The sequence below is a fragment of the Xenopus tropicalis genome, chromosome 10 (assembly GCF_000004195.4).
Source record: "Xenopus tropicalis strain Nigerian chromosome 10, UCB_Xtro_10.0, whole genome shotgun sequence".
Lineage (NCBI taxonomy): Eukaryota > Metazoa > Chordata > Amphibia > Anura > Pipidae > Xenopus > Xenopus tropicalis.
In genome coordinates this window covers 37154723-37168950 of record NC_030686.2, presented here as the reverse complement: position 1 = coordinate 37168950, position 14228 = coordinate 37154723, and the positions used below count along the sequence as shown (strand labels likewise).

Genomic DNA, 14228 nt, shown 5'->3' with positions numbered 1-14228 from the left:
TCCCTTAGGCTTATGGCACATAGGGAGATTTTGTTGCCCACGGTAGCCGAGATTTAACAAAAAGCGACTAATCTCCCAGTGGGCTATGGCGCTTAAACCTGTCCAATTTTTCGGCCAGATATTAGTCAAGCAGGCCTGTTGCTGGGCCCTACACATGGGCAGGTAAGTCGCTAACCCGCTCTGAAGGTACCCAATCATCGGTTTAAATCTTTCCATGTATGACCACCAAACTTGCGTAAAACAAGTTTCTTTGCTTATACGCTTTCTTCCCACCCTTCAGGGGGTAGAATAGTTGGGCAGCTCATAGGCAGGAATACTTTCCTAGACCCTGGAATTTAGGGGTATAAGTGGTGGCAAGAATTTCCAGTAGTCTATAACTGAAGCTTCTTCAATCTCATGGGAATGAAGTCGGGAGTATAGATACCAAACGTCTTCCTCCACTGAACTTGTACACATCTTATGTTTTTCTATAATACATATTGAGGAATGGTTGGTTTATAGAAAGCAGTATAACGTGTGGTTTCTCGCTATTATCGTACATGCTTAGCTATAAAAATCTTACTGCCCCTCATTGGGGATGGTGCGCAATCTTTCAGCTACTACGACTATAACGTAATGTTGCCTTTTTAAATGTAAATCAAATCCAGATGCAATATAAAAAATATAGAATCATTTTGGCAGCCCAATGAATATTATATTTTACATTGGGCAAGGGAACAAAAAAAAAAATTCGGGACGTGTCATATAACCACGTTCTGACCCCTTTCCACAAGGCTCCAAGCATCCCCTTTAGAAAGCTGCTTGGACTATGGATGTATAGAATTTTCTAGCCACATATAAAACTCCTGTTTGTCTGCCCCCCTCCCCACCAAATTCTGGGAAGTATAATTGATTGCTGACTTCAGTTAAAATAGGAGATTCATTATTTCTTGGCCAGCGGGCCTTTTAACAGTTCCTCTCCTTAACTTCATCCATCATGTCCCAAACTTTTGCAGCTGAACTTTTGTACTCAGGAAGTGAGAGGTTTTAATGTCTCGTTTGGCTTTTGGATTATATGTGCGTGCGCAAAAACTATGATCATAATTTTTTTTTTAATTTTTGAATTAAAGGATAACTAAAGCCCAACAAAGGATCAGGCTTGAAATTTTATATTGTATTCATAGCGATTGCTTGACATTAACCTTGTATTGGTGACAATCCACTCTCACTTTCTCTTCCATGACTTTCTAAACATAGTCGTCTGAGTGTCTGTGGCACTGCACATGCTCAGTGTGCTTTGGGCTGCTTTAACTGTTGATCAGCACTTTGTGTGCCTGGTAACGTCTCTAATGTGAAGGTTGGTAGGAGCAAAGGTTCCATGACAGCTTGGTGGCACAGTGGTCGACTCAGTTCGATTCAATTGAATAAAGGTCAGAACTTTGACTTGGCCATTCCAGAACATTCAATTTATTCTTCTTTAACCATTCTATGGTAAAACGACTTGTGTGTTTTGCTGCACGACCCACTGTTTCTTGAGTTTCGTTTTATGGACAGATGTCTTGACGTTTTCCTTTAGAATTCTCTGGTATAGTTGTGAATTTATTGTTCCATCAATGATGGCAAGCCGTCCTGGCCCAAATGCAGCAAAACAGGCCAATGTCTCCAAATGGAATGCCACTCGTTTATTCCAATATGTTCTATTTTGGCTTTATCCTTCTTCCAGTATCCTTTTGGTTTGTCCATATGATCTTAAGCAAACTGTAGATGGTCAGCAATATTTTCGGGGGAGAGCGGTGGCTTTCTCCTTGCTACCCTTCCATACACACCATTGCTGTTCAGTGTTCTAATGGTGGACTCATGAACATCAACATTGACCAATGTGAGACAGGCTTTCAGTTGCTTAGAAGTTACCCTGGGTTCCTTTGTAACTTCTCAGACTATTAGACTCTCTTTGAAGGTTGACCACTTCTGGGTAGGGTAACAACTCATCTTGTATTTCCTCCATTTGTACACAAATTGTCTGATGGTTGATTGGTAGAGTCCAAACTCTTTTAGAGAGAGTCTTGTAACCTTTTCCCACTTTATGGGTATCAACAGCTCTTTTTCTGAGGTCCTCAGACACCTCCTTTGTTCAAACCATGATACCCATCCACAACTGTGTGATCAGGCTTTGCTGCTGTTCTTTAAATAATACAGGGTCTCACTCACACCTGATTGTCATCCCATTCACTGAAAACACCAGACTCCTAATTTGAAGGGAAAATCAGTGATAATCTTAAGGATTCACTTATTTTTGCCACACAATGTTATTGGATGATTTCTTTTAAAAAAAAAATGCATGACCAAATAATTTTAAGAGCAGAAAGGTACAATCACTGGGGAGAGCCACTTCTATGTTCCTATGCAGTCCTTGCCCTATGGGATATTTCTAGCCTGTCTGATCTCAGTCCAAGGGCCAGTATTTAAAAGGGTCAGGTCATCGAAGGAACATATGGATTTTTCAGTGCCTCACCTGCTGGTAGAGCCTAAATATCTCTGCAGTTGTCTACCAGCTCAACTGATGGAAAGATGCTCAGAGATTTTCTTTGGAAGTCTGTGGATCAGTAGCCACGGTCTTATCCATGCTACCCAAATCCAAGTCCCCTCCCAAGCAAGATGGAGCCTGGCGGTAAATTAGTCTGGCCAAGGGTCCCATTTTCTACAGACTGAGACCATGGTAAATGAAAAAGCTTACCATTATCCATGTCTTGACTTGTAAAGCAAGCACTGTGCCTGCACTACATAGTATCGGCAAGCCATTACCCATCGGATAAGGGAGTCGGCCTGCCACTGTTTTTTGTTTTTCTTCCTCTAATCTCCTATAATGAGACCTGTGTTTTAGCTGCTCAGGGCGTGAGCCTTTTGGTATGCAACATGCCACTCCTTTCCCAATAATTTGTGTTGTCGTGTAGTATGTCCGCTCTGTTTTACTGTGAGCTCTTTTTATGAAAGGACACTGTATTGCTTGTGCTTTACCAGTGGACAAATAATAATTTTTCATGTATACAGTGGCACTTTTTTAACCACAGTCTGCTCCTGTATTGCTAACCATCAGTATTGGCACTGTTTTGTTTTTTTTACTACACTTCCCAGCATTCTCTTAAGGTGGCCATACAAAGGTCTGTACCTTAGACTGATTCGGCAGCTAATCGGCCTGTGTAGGGGCACTAACGACAGGCCTGTCGACCAATATCTGGCCTGAAATTGGCCAGATTTCGGTTGGGCAGGTTAAAAAATTTAGTCTGATCGGGGACGGCATCAGCTCAGTGCAGGAATGGCTGCCCCCGGGGCTACACAGCGGGGTATTTATGTAAAATATAGTAGGGTTTCTGGGGCAAACACCCCAGTTGTAGCGGTGCAGGAATGGCTGCCCCCGGGGCTACACAGCGGTGTATTTATATAAACTATAGTAGGGTTTCTGTAGCAAACACCCCAGCTGTACCAGTGCAGGAATGGCTGCCCCCCCCCCCCGGGGCTACACAGCAGGGTATTTATATAAACTATAGTAGGGTTTCTGTAGCAAACACCCCAGCTGTACCAGTGCAGGAATGGCTGCCCCCGGGGTTACACAGCGGTGTATTTATATAAACTATAGTAGGGTTTCTGTAGCAAACACCCTAGTTGTACCAGTGCAGGGCAACAGTACATTATACCGTAATTACTTTTACACACTTTCATTATTTGGTGTTACTGTTCCTTTAATGCACTGGACAACTGAATGCAACATATTTTGGCATTAAGTTTTTGGAGGGTTTTGCTTAAATTTTGAATGTGAAAATTAGGGTTCTGATTCAGTTTACTATTCGGTTGAATCATTTTGTGGGGGATTCGCTATTCAACTGAATCCAATAATGGACTTGGGGCTAATCCTATTGAATGTACCTGTATCTCTGGTTTTGCTAATTTGCGGGAGACACACAGTTAGATGTTGGATACTTCTGTTCCCAGCTGTAGTTTACTTTTTGTTTGCCTGTTTAGCTATTGTCAGATACCTATTGTTGGGTGGGACCATACACAGACAAATTAGCCCCCCCTACATGTTCCCAAACCATTAGATGGGTGACAAATTTGGTGATCCAGATAGGTAGATTTGATCTTTCTTCCTTAGGTCCTTTTGTTTCATGGTATATGCAGAGCCATCACCCATGCTTGCATTCATATCCATGTGCAGTGCTGGCCAATGGGATCTTTGACAGATATCGGATTGAGACCTTGTCCCAAATTAGTCATGGTGGGAATATTTTTTGGCAAATAGGCTGCTATCCTTATCATATAGATTGCATCCTTGACACTTGAAGCCATCTTGGATTTGCAATTCAGCTACAGCTCGAAGGCTGCAGGTTGGACTTATTTTTTTCTTGGAGCCAGATAGCTGCTGCCGTCGGTATGATATTTGAAAGCGGAAGAAAGAAACATTGAGGTCTAAAACTTGTCAATCTGCCAGAGGAAATGTTACGTCTTCCCCTTCCTGTAGAGAAAACAAAATTCTATTAGAAATGTTTTTTAAAAAGATAACAAAAGCTTGGAGATACCAGTGTGTTTTTGCCCTTTCTGTCGCTCTCCAGACCCTACCGTACGTCAGGCCCGAAGCGGCCTTCCTCAGGTTGTGACGTATGCTGCTGCCTGTGGGGCAAAGAAAACATTTCTATGAAAAAACATTTTTATTCTGTTTTGGTTTTTTTTCCTAAATGTGTAAAAACACAGCGGAAGGGTTATTAAAATTGATTAGTTTAATAAGATCTTCGTAACATAAATCCAGCTGGGGAGCTTGTTTACTTTTTGCACATAGCATTTTGTGTTTAGAAGCTGTGCACTGAAAATGGCTTCCCCAATCTGCGCATTTCCAGCATAGTAAGAGCTGCACTGACCTCTTTCTCTAAGCAAAACATCAAATATTATCCAGTAGTAGGAAGTTAAACTTGCCCTTTTATTGTAGCGCAGACAGGCCTTACATTTATATCTGCCGTGGGAGTTTTTCATTGTTATGTAAACTCTTCCCACTTTGCAAGTTCCACTTCAGACTGCGGCATATGGTTCCCAAGGCCAGACATAAATTGTGTTGATATTTGAAATATTATCATTGTTCTAAGTGCTGACATTTCCCGCGTTATCTGTCACACTAAGCAGAGCTGTCAGTTATATGTTCAGCTAAGCTACTTAGTGTCTAGGTGTTTAAATATATATTGTGAAGTATAGTGTGGGTATAAATATATACATTTGCCATTGTTGTGTGTTTTTTATATAGAAAACGAAAGAACGCCTCCTCCTTTTTTGTGAAAGATTTACTTCTTGGAAGCAGAATCCCTCAAACCTGAATGAATCAAACGGAGAAACATTTGTAGATTGTAAGCTCTTTTGGGCAGGGCCCTCTTCACCTCTTGTATCGGTTATTGATTGCTTTATATGTTACTCTGTATGTCCAATGTATGTAACCCACTTATTGTACAGCGCTGCGGAATATGTTGGCGCTTTATAAATAAATGTTAATGTAATGTAATGTAATGAGCAAATATACTCCACCTGTCTTGTAGTCCATGGCAACCAGGTTTCACCAGTAACCGCTAACTATTCATTGGCTGCTGCACTAGTGGGAGAAATTTGCCTATAGTACTACGTAAAACCACAGTCAAAAGTAGCTTTTTTTTTTTATGGAAAAAGCTTTTAATTCATTAAATCTAAGGGGGGGAAAAAAACATATAACTGCGCCCTTCGGCTGAACCGCTGGCACAGACAACTGTAAACCCTTTTTTTCCCCCTTGTACATGCTTCAGCCATTGAAGGGGCCCAAACTGGGGACTTTTAGGGAAAGGAGGAAGCGAAGGGAAAGAAGCTAAAACTGTGCCTACTGTAATTAATAAAGGAACAAAGGCTGTTTCATTGCTCATTTTCTTTCCTTGCTATAAGCGACAGTGTATTTGGTCCCTACGTGGGGGCCCCCCCATTCCTTTCTACAAAAAATAAGTTTTAAAAAAAGCGCTTCAACTTGTGACCTTGGCGCTATATATATATATATATATATATTTACCATATATAATGCATTACATACAGCTCCTGGAATGGTATCTTCCCCCCCTCCTTCCTTTCTTTTTTTCTTTTGCTTCAGCTGTGGCTTATTTGAGAGAAGAAAGGGGGGGGATGCAGCGCTGTCTGTTTGGCTCAGTTGCATGACAGCTGACATCCATCAACGATAACAGGGCGTTTAGTCATTTTCGCAAATTTTAAGCAGCTTTTGTATATTCACACATGGGCAGCATATGTCCGCCCGCTTTCAAAACATCAGCGGAGAATTTCTCCGCGCTCATTAGCATGGAGCCTGAATGGCCTCTAATGAGTTTCATACATTAAAACATGAGCTGCATGGAATCTCCAGCCTTGTCCGCAGGTAACGAAACGGAACCTGCTGCGAGAGACCCGTTTCTATATGCCGGTCCGACCTGCTGTTACTGGAGCGGTCTCTCCCTTCCCCTCCCCAAATGGCTCTCTTGCCTTTTATCTTTACTCTGGGCTGAGAATCTTGATACAAATAAAAGGGACTCATTACAGATTTAAATGTTGCTGTGTGTTTTTTCTTCTTCTGTCCTTGTGTCCTTCTGCATTGATTATAAAGCGGCAAGCACGTGCTTGGTATGTCTGTATTGGTATGGCATTTATTATTCAGGATACCTGGGTGTGGAGCACGTTGCCTAAAGGCCATGGTAGACGGGAAGATCTCCCTGATATGCCATCCCACCGGCGCAGCGATTTCCCGAAATGGCGGAAGTTTCCTCTCAAGGCATTTTCCGTGATTTTGGGAAAACGCGGCGCCGCATATGCCATCCCGCCGACGATTTACATTCAAGCCGGTGGGATGGCATATCGGGGAGTTTAGTCGCCCACAACAAGGGCGATTTGTCGCGGGCGACTAATCTCTCTATCTACCATGGCCCTTAAGGTGAAGACACACGGAGCTACTAGTAACAGCTACTTGTCATGGCTACTAAAATAGACAATGCTGATTATTTACTGATAATTGTCTCTGTTTTTTAGCAGAGGAAATTTTCAGTATTGTCTATGGCAGGGGATTTTCTGGAGTGTAGTAGCCATGAAAAAGTAGCTGCTACTACAGGTATAGGACCCATTATCCAGAATGCTCAGGACCAAGGGTATTCCGGATAAGGGGTCTTTCCGTAATTTGGATCTCCATACCTTAAGTCTACTAAAAAATCAATAAAACATTAATTAAACCCAATAAGATTGTTTTGTGTCCAATAAGGATTAATTATATCTTAGTTGGGATCAATTACATAGTACTGTTTTATTACTACAGAGAAAAAGGAAATCAATTTTAAAATTCTAAAATTACGGGCTTTCCGTAATTCGGAGCTTTCTGGATAACGGGTTTCTGGATAAGGGATCCCATACCTATTGTAGCTCAGTGTGTCTTGACCCTTAAAACACATTCAAATATTAAGAAACTCCTAATGCTTTTGCTGTCAGTATTGATGTCATTCAAGTTTTGCTTACACCTCTAGAAAGCAGCATTACATTACTGACATTATTGAGTAGTTTGAGTGTTGTGTGGTTAGTAATTTCTTGTTTCTCCTTCTGTTTTGTAGGTTTGAACTTGAAAGCTTCACTTTCCCAAACTGGTAAGTCCCTGCTTTCCTAAACAAACTATAAGGCTCTCTAAAATTTAAAAGGAAACCCTGCACCAATGGATTTTAAGATTTGGCTGCAGAGCTGGCAATGCACTCGATTGGCTTTTAGGCTGTTTTTAGCTGCCCCCATGGGCCAATAGTAGAGGTACTGGCTGATGAGCTAACCAGGAAGAGCACAAAGTCCCTGACCCATAGGAAGCTGCAGGCTCCATTTTCTCTTTGCTCTCCAGTCAGAACCTTGTGCTTGGCTAAACTGAGATCTGATTCTGTGGCTCCCAGTAGCTCTCATTTAGAGCTGGAATTCCTGGTAGTTAGCCAGTGTGATCTCAGGCTTCATTAAATTATAATAAATATATTCTTGCCATAAGGCAGGTCTAGGGTTGCCAGAATTTCACCAGCCTAGCCTATGGCAAAGGCTGGTACCATTATTTAAGTTTTGTAATTTAGGTTGCCTGTTTTTCTGCTAGGTATCCAACCTAATCGCCCACTGCCTTCACCTGCTACCACTCACACCTTTAATCTGCCCAAATTTCTTTGCCCATTCATATTACCAGCCAAAAAAGGCAACTGTGGCAGAGCTCCCTGATCATTTCTACAAGGGGGGCCACAGAAGCAAAAATAAAAATCCAGGTTGTTGCTAAATAAGCACTGTGATTTGATGCTTCTTGCCCTTAAGTGCTCTGCCAGCCTAAAGCAGGCCTTGTTGGCACACTTTGAGCCTGTGGGCACATGGGGTGTTTTGTCCAACACTGCATTTCCACAGAAAGCCTTGTTGGACAAAACTGACTTGGAGACCCTGACTTGATGACTCCTTATGGAAGTGAATAAAAAGTAAGCGTTTTTGCACCGAGGTCTGCCTGTTAATCTCCCATGTGTGTCCCACGCGGTGCTTCCAGTTCACTACAGACAGGCGCAGTAACAGGCCGACCTATGTGCTGATGGCCTAAAAAAGAAAAAAAAAAAAAAGACCCACATGCTCTAGTATATGAAAACTATTAGAACAATATTTCCCTAAATACACAGCAGGGCATTTATTCTGTGCGCCCATCAAAGTGACCGAAGCTCTTCATTGCTTTCTCTGTATTTCTAATTACCGGAAACTAATCCATTTCTATAATGAGACTGAAGTTAGTGCTTTGCTCTGGTTTCCTTATTTTTGGCTCACATCTGCTGTAATTCCAATTAAACCACAAGAATGCAAATCCCTGACTAGCTGCAGAGAGGGGAATTTTATACAAATACTGACTAAATATGGGATTTTTGGGGGGGACGGGGAGGGGGGTTCTGTTATAATATAAACGAGATATTGAAGCAGCTGCATAACCCTTTCTAGCTAGGCACAAACAGCAGGAAAAGGGATTCATTTTATAGTTTTATAAGTACATATACTAAATGATTGGCTCTGGAACTTGTAAGGGTGTCCAAAGAAGGAGGGTGAAAAGTGGGGAGCCTGAAGACTTATTAGGGTGAGATTTGGGGTGAGTGCAGTACCCCTGGAACTATAGCAGAGTGACTGTTACCCCAATGTTTCTATATATCTGTAACCTTGTTATGGGCTAAGGGGGCCCAGCCTGAAGGCCAGTTAGGGGGAGATTTGGGGTGAGTGCTTATTTGTGCCCTGGGTACCCCTGGAACTATAGCAAGGTGACCGTTACCCCAATGTTTCTATATATCTGTAACTTTGTTATGGGCTAATGGGGCCCAGCCTGAAGGCCAGTTAGGGGGAGATTTGGGGTGAGTGCTTATTTGTGCCCTGGGTACCCCTGGAACTATAGCAGGGTGACTGTTACCCCAATGTTTCTATATATCTGTAACCTTGTTATGGGCTAAGGGGGCCCAGCCTGAAGGCCAGTTAGGGGGGGATTTGGGGTGAGTGCTTATTTGTGCCCTGGGTACCCCTGGAACTATAGCAGGGTGACTGTTACCCCAATGTTTCTATATATCTGTAACCTTGTTATGAGCTAAGGCGGCCCAGCCTGAAGGCCAGTTAGGGGAGGATTTGGGGTGAGTGCTTATTTATGCCCTGGGTACCCCTGGAACTACAGCAATGTTTGTATATATCAATAGCTAAAGGGGCCCTCATTAATTCTGAAAGTCTAAAGAGAGCTACTTTAAAGTCATATAAAGACACACACACCTCCATCCTCTGTCATTAGCAAAAATGGAACTTCGGTATTTAAAGCATTTTACTGCGAGTAAAACTATTTTTATACTTGCTCCTATGCCATTGTTTAACCTGTGGAACAAGATGAACTTGACCTGAACCCCAAGGTGCCCCCACTAATTGTAAAAAGTATATGAGAAATTTCCAGTTAGCACAACACCCTGCTTTGTGTCTGTCAAGCCATTTCCTATCTAAGTGACAGCTCCCCCCCCCCCCCCCCCATAGATATCTAAAGCAAAACATGATGTAAGGGTGCTGTGCTTTTGGAAAGTGATAAGGGCTCCCTTAGCAAGTATGTGAATGCAATTTTTATTTGCACTATATAAAACTGAAGAACCTAATCTGGGACTCATCCCTTTTGCCCATGAATCATAAATAAATTATATAGATGTATGTTTTTCCCACCTCCGTGACCTGCATCCCTACCTTGATATTTGTCCCTTTTTTACATTTTACCACCAGTATGTACTGTCATGTATTCATCATAAAACCTGCACCAGTCGCCAAGTTATTGGTTTCAGTCCTGCCCTGCTTTATGGCTGAGATTCTAGCTATCTGTATAACAGAGCATTGTGTCACAGTGGCACAGATCCTATCTGATACCCATTGTAAGCAGCAGTCCTGCCCTGCTTTATGGCTGAGATTCTAGCTATCTGTATAACAGAGCATTCTGTCACAGTGGCACAGATCCTATCTGATCCCCCCCATTGTAAGCAGCAGTCCTGCCCTGCTTTATGGCTGAGATTCTAGCTATCTGTATAACAGAGCATTCTGTAACCTATAGAAAGAAATGGTGCTTGTGGACATGTCATTCGTAAGTTCCATCACTGGGTACAATGACGCACACTGGGTAACTAATAGCTCAGTTGCACACTGTACTGGCCAATCACCTTGTACTGTTTGGGGGTTATTCTCACTCTGCTGCTTTCGCCATAGGGTTTGGTTAGTCACAGTCTGAGTGACGTCCCTTAGAGTTTTGCCCACAGGGTAGTTTCTCAGTGACGTTACACATCCTGCTGCACTAGACTGGCACTTGTGTCACACCCCAAGCAGGTATGCCACCTTGCTATTGTCTTGTATGGCTGCTGCTCCAAACAGCCCAAGTGTGTGTTTCAGATGTTGTGTAAATCCTTTAAGCCTCCTTACAATCTGTCCCGCCTCCTGGGTGTTGCCTGAAACCAAGATATCATTTAGGAACTAGTTAAATACTTCACCATCACAAGGCCTTACTGTAAATGCTATGAAATAATTGTTCCATGAAAACCTGCCATTTGCTAAAATCATTTTTGTTAAGGGCAAACCACAAACATCTTTCCTTATGGGTGGGTAAGGGGCTTGTATCCCACTGCTACTATAGGCACCATGCCTCCCTACTATACCTGCTATCCCACAGCCCCAGTCCCTTCCCAGAGGCTATTATCCCCCCACTGCTACTATAGGCACCATCTCTCCCTACTATACCTGCTATCCCACAGCCCCAGTCCCTTCCCAGAGGCTATTATCCCACTGCTACTATAGGCACCATGCCTCCCTACTATACCTGCTATCCCACAGCCCCAGTCCCTTCCCAGAGGCTATTATCCCCCCACTGCTACTATAGGCACCATCTCTCCCTACTATACCTGCTATCCCACAGCCCCAGTCCCTTCCCAGAGGCTATTATCCCACTGCTACTATAGGCACCATCTCTCCCTACTATACCTGCTATCCCACAGCCACAGTCCCTTCCCAGAGGCTATTATCCCCCCACTGCTACTATAGGCACCATCTCTCCCTACTATACCTGCTATCCCACAGCCACAGTCCCTTCCCAGAGGCTATTATCCCCCCATTGCTACTATAGGCACCATCTCTCCCTACTATACCTGCTATCCCACAGCCCCAGTCCCTTCCCAGAGGCTATTATCCCCCCACTGCTACTATAGGCACCATCTCTCCCTACTATACCTGCTATCCCACAGCCACAGTCCCTTCCCAGAGGCTATTATCCCCCCATTGCTACTATAGGCACCATCGCTCCCTACTATACCTGCTATCCCACAGCCACAGTCCCTTCCCAGAGGCTATTATCCCCCCACTGCTACTATAGGCACCATCTCTCCCTACTATACCTGCTATCCCACAGCCACAGTCCCTTCCCAGAGGCTATTATCCCCCCACTGCTACTATAGGCACCATCTCTCCCTACTATACCTGCTATCCCACAGCCACAGTCCCTTCCCAGAGGCTATTATCCCCCCACTGCTACTATAGGCACCATCTCTCCCTACTATATCTTCAATTTGTTCAAAAGAACATTTTATATTTTGGATCCAGTGCTGCCCTTAATGTATCAATCCTTGTTACCTGCAGTCAGGCCTTTTTAAACCAGCTGCATGCTATAGAAAGACAGAATAATGCAATATTCTTGGCATTTCCTATTAGACGTGCATGTGTTATGTGTTTGATCTGGGGACATGAGTTATCTGAAGATGTTGGAGTGTTAACCTGAAGTGTAACTTGCTGCGCAGTCATCTGAGGACAGGTTTCAGACAAAAACAGATGATGATGATCAGTTGTGGTAAATACAATTTGCTTTTTTAATTAACAAAACTGCTGTTGGCTTGTGTGGCAAGAGAATAAGTGCCATTTAGCCCATGGTAACTTCACATTCTGGCACTGTGGGTGACAGTCATGCTCATCTGCTTGTCTGTACAGAGGTGTGTGGGTGCCTATATCAAGGGAAAGTGGGGTTGCTGCCCCCCAATAGCTGATATGCTATGTGTAAGCTGGCTTATGGGCCGTCTGTTCCTACAACAGTAGGGGTTTCAGCACCAACTGATCTGTCCTCACTTGGGTCCAGGAAGCTGTCTTCCATGTCATCCATGGCCTCCTCTCTCTTCAGACATATAAAGGGGGACCAAACTAATTATTGTGCCAGGGCTCTCCAAAATGATTCCCTATCCTATGCTGATGGCAGCGGGCATGTCGTGCATCCAAGGCAGCTTGACCCCTTTTTATAAATCCGAGGCAGACTTCTTGCCTTTATGTAGCTTTAAGAGACATTGCTCGATGAAACATTGTTGGAACTGAATAATATTAAAACCAGAGTGTCTGATCTTAATGAAATAGGCCCTGCTGCCAAGAATCCCATCTGCTTTTCACTTTAAAGCCGTTAAGTTGCAAGCGAGAGCCTGTATTCAGCATCCGCCGTGCCTCTCCTAATGTACCTTTTATCCAAATGAGCTCCTTTAGAAGTGAGATGCAACTTGCTCATGTTTAGATTGGTTACATTCTTGGAATGTCGTGTTGCATGAGATCACAGTTCAACTGGCACTGCCAGGATGGAGAGAAGGGCATCGGCTCCCACTATGTACAAACCCACCCCAGTTCAGCCAAATCTTGTCTTGGTGCTCTGATTTCTTAAGGTGGCCATACTCTCACTGTTATTATCGTTCGATATTCGGTGTATGTATAGTGAGCTGATCTGATACCCATTGTAAGCAGCAGTCCTGCCCTGCTTTATGGTTGAGATTCTAGCTATCTGTATAACAGAGCATTCTGTCACAGTGGCCCAGATCCTATCTGATACCCATTGTAAGCAGCAGTCCTGCCCTGCTTTATGGCTGAAATTCTAGCTATCTGTATAACAGAGCATTCTGTCACAGTGGCACAGATCCTATCTGATACCCATTGTAAGCAGCAGTCCTGCCCTGCTTTATGGCTGAGATTCTAGCTATCTGTATAACAGAGCATTCTGTCACAGTGGCACAGATCCTATCTGATACCCATTGTAAGCAGCAGTCCTGCCCTGCTTTATGGCTGAGATTTTAGCTATCTGTATAACAGAGCATTCTGTCACAGTGGCACAGATCCTATCTGATACCCATTGTAAGCAGCAGTCCTGCCCTGCTTTATGGCTGAGATTCTAGCTATCTGTATAACAGAGCATTCTGTCACAGTGGCACCGATCCTTTCTGATACCCATTACAATCTAGGAACATCTTATATGTTCCTTGTCATCCTGCACCCAGTCAGGGTATGGGAGAGTAGACTTGTATATGCCTACCCCCACCCACCACTCATGAATACTGCACTGCTGCACCCTGACAGTGCTGTATTAATGTGGGGGGTCTTTGTGCTTCATTTTGGATGAGATGGTCCTGCACCCAAGGTGCAAATTGAAGGGCAGAATTCAAAAGTGTAAAAAGAACAACAGTTATTTGCACTTTGCACCCTGCTCTACTTTGTAAATTACTTCTTTAAAATATATATTTCTGACATAAATTGCTTAAGTGCCAGTATAAGTTTCCAGTTTTAATGCACATCTATGGGAAATGCAACATGTGATGTGATCAGACTGGCGGTTACAGGGTTACTTGGATCACACATAGTAAAGCAGTATCACACCTAGCTTACGTACTCGGCAG

At 43.4% G+C, this 14228-nt stretch overlaps 1 protein-coding gene across 2 annotated transcripts in view; it reads left to right on the top strand.

The window, feature by feature from the left end:
- The window catches only part of ncoa3 (nuclear receptor coactivator 3), a 107040-nt gene that overhangs the window by 65906 nt on the left and 26906 nt on the right, over positions 1–14228 (top strand). For both annotated transcript variants that reach the window (XM_031894761.1, XM_031894760.1), the window contains one exon: positions 7614–7646. The gene's annotated coding sequence lies outside the window, so the exon portion shown is untranslated. The remainder of the gene's footprint in view (positions 1–7613; positions 7647–14228) is intronic.